The 7,493-nt window shown below is 34.5% G+C and overlaps 1 long non-coding RNA gene across 1 annotated transcript; it reads right to left on the reverse strand.

Annotated features, from left to right (window-relative positions):
* Positions 1-1,490: 1,490 nt before the first annotated feature.
* LOC137643478 (uncharacterized) lies at positions 1,491-6,094 on the reverse strand. Its single transcript, XR_011044957.1, has 2 exons — positions 5,109-6,094; positions 1,491-1,967 (listed from the first exon to the last, which is right to left on the reverse strand). It is a non-coding gene; the product is annotated as an uncharacterized lncRNA (long non-coding RNA).
* Between the last annotated feature and the right edge of the window lie 1,399 nt (positions 6,095-7,493).

Genomic DNA, 7,493 nt, shown 5'->3' on the forward strand with positions numbered 1-7,493 from the left:
AAAGTGCTTAGAACTATTCTACACTTAAGATATAATTAACTAATTCAATTCGAGGTAGGTACAATTCATTCTCTCTCTCTCTCTCTCTCTCTCTCTCTCTCATCCCAACCACATTGCCTGGCACAACCCATGACTGCTTTCTGCCCATCGTCTTACTAGTCATTTGCTCATCTACCTGTTCTTACTTTACTACCTGGCTGTAACAGATTGATCTGGCAACACCGTCGCGAAGCTAGTGAATTACTGGCATATCAGAATGGCCACCCTGCATTTAACCTCAGTGTGAAAGGGGCTTTATAGTAGCCTCCTATCGTATTATGCATTTTACAGAGCTATGCTAGGATATTCTGCCAAGCCCGTCTTTTCATTAACTGTTGTGTGGACAGTATTCACGGGTAGGGCCAGAAAATTCCGTAGGCCTTCTGCGCTACACGGTGGACAAGCCCGCCAGTCTGAACAGAATTTTCAGTCTTACGTAGAGTTCGTGATGAAAGCAAGCTAGTGGAATATTTCAGATAACTTTTAATTTTAATACTTCCACATCCCTCTAGACCACACACTGCTAGCGTTTCACTACCATGGTTGCTACTGTCAGCAAGTTTTGGTATTTGCCATTTACAGATACCTGTACGTTCACAGATACCTGTACGTTCACAGTACTATACCAATTGTACTTCACCCTACACGAAGGTTAAATACCGGCAGTAGACAAAGGGTTTAAGTTAATTCATTATCTTAAAAGCTTTCAAAATGCCCACGCCTTAGAACACCCTAGCTTCAAGATAGCTTACTTGTAAACTAAACAAATGCCTCTCAAAAACAGACAGGAGCTCTTTGGCTTCTAAATCTTAAAATTACCATAATGTTTAGTTAATACTATACAATCTAAACTCCAAAGGCGCAATTAAAAACTCTAAAATGGTATTGGGAATGTTTAAAGGCAATGTTTAAAATAAATTTATATGAATTCTAATTTCTTTTAGGTTTACTTTTTTAAACTGTTTTAGATACTATAATTGCCTTATCTTTTAGGTTAACTTTTTTAAACTGTTTTAGATACTATAATTGCCTTATTGACAGTTCAAAATCTGATTTTTTTTTAATTTAAATGCTTTGAGAATTGAGCATATGTATAGAAGTTAATTTTTTTATCAATGTAACGCTAGGAATACCCTATTTTTTTTACAAGTAATTTTGTTATCCTAAAATGCTCTAAAGCAAAGATTAAAATCTAAAATATAAGTTTAAAACAATTTTGGAATTTAGTGGTTTGTGTACCACTTTTATGCCAATTTTGAAAAATTTACAGCTTTTCCAGGTAAAAGATTATCTAAGTTTACAGGCAAGCTTGCCCTTATTAAATGGTGCCTACACAAGTCCAGTTTAAAGTGTTATGTAATTATAAAGTTGGGTAATCTAGAACAGGTCTTTGTCCCTTTAAACTTTAGGGTAGTCAAAATATATAACTTCAGGAATTAACTAAGAAAAACTTTAAAAAAACAAATTTTATTTGTTTCAAAACAACTGACCAAGGTGATTAGTCTTTTCATGAAGGTGGTAAAGTTTCAGGAATTTATTTGTATATTTTTATAATATATATATAAAATAAGGTTAAAAAGTTATTAATCTATTACATTTGAAAATTATCAGATATAGGTGACAGTCTTCACTTCAGCCAGACTGCTATACAATAGCATTGGCAATTCACCATGAAATCACCGACATTTCCTTCTCTAATTACTTTGCTACGCCACAGCTGCTCCCTTCAGTTCCAGTCAAATCTTGGTGTCCTTTCCGGCGGAGTAAGCTAGTACATTGTGACTACCAGAAGTAGCAAACTCAAAACTAATGTTTCAGATTATCCCACTAACAGCCTTCAAGACTCATGCCGCCGAATTCCTTGAGCAGACAAATTTTAGACAGACTAGAGCCGTTGACCTTGTGTCACTGCAGTTCTTGCATTCAGCCTGTTTAGAAGATTTAAGTTATATTTCACTGCACCATTTAATTCTCCCCGTAAATACTCATGCTACTACCCACAGAAAATACTAAATTTTACAGTAAATTTGAAATTCACTAGTTTCGTATATATCAAAAAGATAAGTCTAAAAGTAAATGGACACCCACAGTCAAGGATACAAAGGAAAACTAGACAATTTAAAGAAACTATTTGAAAATGTTCGAAATCAATACTCAACAAATCTAACCCTCAGGAAGCTTACAAAATAATTATTAAGTTATCAATAAAAACTTTAGCCATCATTAAAATAACCTTTGCCTCAGACAATCGTAATATACCCGGCGTGGCTATACTTTAAAATGTCTCAAGACTTAAGGTCCAATAATCCAACAGAAGTAAAATTGCAATATTTATCGGGGATGACATACGGTAAGGGGAATACACAAGTATTTAAAAATATGACAAACATATTACAAGCCAAGCTACAATCCTAGTCTGAAAAGCAAGATGCTATAAGCCCAAGGAATCAAACAAAAATTTCCCACTGAGGAAAGGAAATGAGGAAATAGTTAAAATAAAATTGAATATTTAAAAAAAATAACATTAAAACATATTTGATTATATAAAGTAAAAACATTTAAGCAAGCCTGTTTGACAAAAATTTAAGAGTTCTACCAATCCAACTACCCGATTAAGATTATACCACAACTTTGTCACAACTAGAATAAGACTTAAAAAGTACATAGAGCCTGAGTAAAGAGGCATGACTATTTGAATTAAAAGGAAACTAAAGTTATGTAATGCCACAAGCCTTGCTGTATCTCCAAGAAAAAAACTTAATAGAAAAGTTTCTCACGTGATCTTTTTAGACAAGAAATTACACAAAATGGCCAGGCAAGTGTCTAAGTATCAGCAAGTTTTAAAATAACTTGCCGAAAAAAATTGAAACAATTTCTATAAAATGCAAAATGCTTGAAAAAGTCAGTTGTAGATAAATTGCGTGCACCACCCTTACAATTTATTACATTCAACAGTTTCTATAAAAAGCAAAATGAAAAATAGCCAGTATTAGATAATTTGCGTGCACCACCCTTGAAATTGATTACATTAAAGACTTTTGTAAAAGCTGTTGTCTCCCACACTCGTTTAAAATAAGATGTAACAATAATAGGTTTAATGACAGCTCTTATGACTAACTCAAATATTCGGCAACGATGCCCTAATAATCTCGTCCCAGTAAATACTTTCTTCCCGATATAAAATGACTGCTGGGAATCCAAAAAGAATATGGTTTGAAACTAAATGTGTTGAGTTGGCAGATCACAAAAATTCTTGAAGTTTACCATATATGACTACTGCAATCTCTAATTTACGTTCATATCTAAGTTGGAAGCCCTGTAAAGAAAATAGAATATTAGTAAACTTAATTTCAGGATGTCCATGGTAGACTTAGACTACCACGGACAATCACTAAGTCCACCTTTGCCTTCGTGGCACCAGCCACCCCGGCAAAGGTGGACTTTTAAAATATACAATAAAAAATATCACTCAAACATACTGACAATATTCCATACATTCCAGTTTAACTATAGCTTAAATATCCACACTAATGCGCCAGCTACCCTTTCAAGCACTTCCACTACGTCAATTTTATAATATAGATACTTTTAAAAACCCAAGCCACTTAAAAGCCCAAGCCACTTAAAAATCCCAAGCTACCTTAAAAGCCCAAGCTTACCTACTATTCAACCCATGCTCCAAGATACACACTAATACGATATCTAACCCCTTAAACTTTCGCTAAACTGCTTAAACAGTTTCATTTGAGGTACTTTACCTAAAATTCTGCTATTCATCCCTGTGAAACTATAGTTGAATTTAAGCCAGACCCATAAGTAAAAAAAATTAAAACTTTCAACTTGAAAACTATCATGGTATTAAACCCTTGTGAAATTAAAATTAGCATTTTAGTAAGAAAACAGATCCATATAGTAGCCAAGTTAAAAGTATCTAAGCAGATAATTAAATTAACTAAATTCTGAAAGATTAAAGCTCTGAGAGATTAAAGCTAGAAAAACTTAAAACTCCGATTTCAGTTCGGAAAAGTTAGTATTTAATTTTTTTACATTTGCCCAATACTATGTTAAATGACCAACCGCCCAACCGCTCAACTAGTGAACTCTAATGCTGTTAAAAGTTATACATTAATGACTAATGTAAATTTAATAAAACATTCATACAGCCTACCTAATTATGATTTCCATTTACACTACATTTAATACTAGCACATTCGATCCAATTCACGTAATGCTCAAAAGAATTACGTTAGAAACAAGTAATTTACTTCAGTTTTAGATAAATATAAAATCTCAAATTAAAGACAAAATTTGACAGCGAAATTTGAGTGTTAGAAATAGGAGTAGTTTAGTTTTCTGGTGAAATAATTTTATAAATACACACTATAGACAAAGCTCAACCATAGGAAAAACTTTCCATATGTAAAGAAATGAAAGGTAGCCTCAATAGCTTGATTAATCTACATGTTGAGAAAACAGGCCGATCAATATAAAAAGCCAGCTACAGAACTAACCTACAGGTAACAAGCCCGTAGTAAACTTAACAGTAAAGTCATAACATTAAGAACTAGTAAGGTCTCTAAGGGCCACTTAAAATTTACATCGAAACGTTGACCAATCCTCTTCCCACCATCTGTTGATAACAGGATGAAGCAAATCAAGACTGCCCTTGTCTTTCGAATTGGAAGTTAATTTTCATCAAATACACCAAGAATGAAACTGCGTATATATGAGAATTCCTCTATCAGCAAAGATGGATACCGCACTGTTAAAACATAGAAAAGAACTACCACTGCACTATTTAACTTATATCTTCCAAATGAAGCTACTTCAAACCACTAGTTATCAATCAAATGTCCATCAAGCTTGAAAGCATAAAAAAATTCGAATACCAAGGACCAGTAAAAGTATGAAGGGACAAAACGGCAACCCACTAACTATCAAGCACGGGATGATTTCTTAACACAAACTAGATATAATTAGAATTATACAAACATTAAAACTTGCTAAGCGTTTACCACAAAAAAAAAAGAAAAAATAGAAAATACAAACAAAACCATACGAACACTTACCACTATCCCACAAGTAGTGTAGAACACCTCACAATGAAGTTAAAGTAAGGTAGACAAACCTCCATACGCAACGCAAACAACAACTTCGACAAAAATCTTCCATTATCAAATCTATCGATTAACGGCACTGGCTTCTCCGCCCCTTCAACTTCCAATGGAGCCTTTGAATCTCTGTCGTAGAGCAAAACTCCGTTTGCTCAATTGGCTATCAAGGACTTCGGAATGCTAGTAGAGAAAGACAGCCAGCCAAGGACTCTTCAGCCATGGGCTACAGCATTGAATATCGGTAACATTTCTGGCTTTGGTGATTTTCTTTATTTTTTGTCTTTGGTTATATTTCTTGTAAATTTTTCCGTTCACGCTCAGTTTAATTTCATTATTTATTTTTAAAGAGAATATTTTCGGCACTTATTACTCTGTTATATGTATTTTTAGCCATTATTTTGCGTAAATTAAGCCTTGTTTTTTTTTATTTTTTCCGATCTATCCTTTTCCTTTTATACCTTTCTAGATTGAGTCTAGATAAACGATGTTTAATCAACTTTTCCAAGGAATTTATTTTTCTGGTATCTTCATTTCCTCCTACTTTTTTTTTCTTATCTATCGTACAATTTCTTTGATGCTAGTCCAGTCTCCTATTCTGTCTTATTCTTTCCGGTCACCTTCTGTGGTCTGTCATGTTTCCTATTCTCTGTCCTATTCTTCCCCGTCACCTTCTGTGGTCTGTCTTGTTTCCTCTTCTTTGTCCTATTCTTCTCCGTCACCTTCTGTGGTCTGTCTTGTTTCCTCTTCTTTGTCCTATTCTTCTCCGTCACCTTCTGTGGTCTGTCTTGTTTCCTCTTCTTTGTCCTATTCTTCTCCGTCACCTTCTGTGGTCTGTCTTGTTTCCTCTTCTTTGTCCTATTCTTCTCCGTCACCTTCTGTGGTCTGTCTTGTTTCCTCTTCTTTGTCCTATTCTTCTCCGTCACCTTCTGTGGTCTGTCTTGTTTCCTCTTCTTTGTCCTAATCTTCTCCGTCACCTTCTGTGGCCTGTCTCGTTTCCTATTCTCTGTCCTAATCTTCTCCGTCACCTTCTGTGGTCTGTCTTGTTTCCTCTTCTTTGTCCTATTCTTCTCCGTCACCTTCTGTGGTCTGTCTTGTTTCCTCTTCTTTGTCCTATTCTTCTCCGTCACCTTCTGTGGTCTGTCTTATTTCCTCTTCTTTGTCCTATTCTTCTCCGTCACCTTCTGTGGTCTGTCATGTTTCCTATTCTCTGTCCTATTCTTCCCCGTCACCTTCTGTGGTCTGTCTTGTTTCCTCTTCTTTGTCCTATTCTTCTCCGTCACCTTCTGTGGTCTGTCTTGTTTCCTCTTCTTTGTCCTATTCTTCTCCGTCACCTTCTGTGGTCTGTCTTGTTTCCTCTTCTTTGTCCTATTCTTCTCCGTCACCTTCTGTGGTCTGTCTTGTTTCCTATTCTCTGTCCTAATCTTCTCCGTCACCTTCTGTGGTCTATTTTATGCCATTCATGTTACTCTTACACGTAATCCAGACTGAAGGATATATCAGTCTGATACTTCCATACTTGCAATTGCTGAAGTAAGGAACTCCATGGCCGAAAGGACTTGAATCTAGCTTCAAATTACTATCATTGCTGCCGTAGGAAAGGCCATTACTTCAGGATACACATAAATAGATTCCTTAAGGTAGCAGAACGCCTCCTGGAAGGGTGCGTTCAAGATCTACAGAAAGAGGTTTTGGTTGCGTTCCTTCAATGAAAGATCAAAGACTGGATAAGACACCATACTACGTCACTTGGGTTTTTCTTGAATATATTCTCTAACTTAGAGTTTTGTTGAATAGCTTTCATATTATTATTATTATTATTATTATTATTATTATTATTATTATTATTATTATTAGCTGAGATACAACCCTACTTGGAAAAGCAGGATCAAAGACTGTGGATAAGTCGCTTTATTAAGTCACTTGGTTTTTGTTGAATATATTCTCTAACTTGGAGTTTTGTTGAATAGCTTTTATATTATTATTATTATTATTATTATTATTATTATTATTATTACTATTATTATTATTATTAATATTATCATTATTATTATTATCATTATTATTATTAGCCAAGCTACAACCCTTTGTTGGAAAAGCAGCAGTGTTGATGCTTAACACCAGAGAACTTCCTCCCCATCTAAGCAGGAGCTTTAACCTTTGAGGAATGCAATTGGTAGGACTTAGTTCCTATGAGTATGAAAACTCTACATCCTTTAAAAAAGGAAGTTTCATTTATCTAACGAAGTTTTTTTCCCCTGTTTTAAAAGACTCACATTTGCATGGCTTGTAAAATATATTTTTATTTTGGTTATTATATATAAAATATATCTTAAGGGTATT

The sequence above is a fragment of the Palaemon carinicauda genome, chromosome 7, assembly GCF_036898095.1.
Source record: "Palaemon carinicauda isolate YSFRI2023 chromosome 7, ASM3689809v2, whole genome shotgun sequence".
NCBI classification, from domain to species: domain Eukaryota; kingdom Metazoa; phylum Arthropoda; class Malacostraca; order Decapoda; family Palaemonidae; genus Palaemon; species Palaemon carinicauda.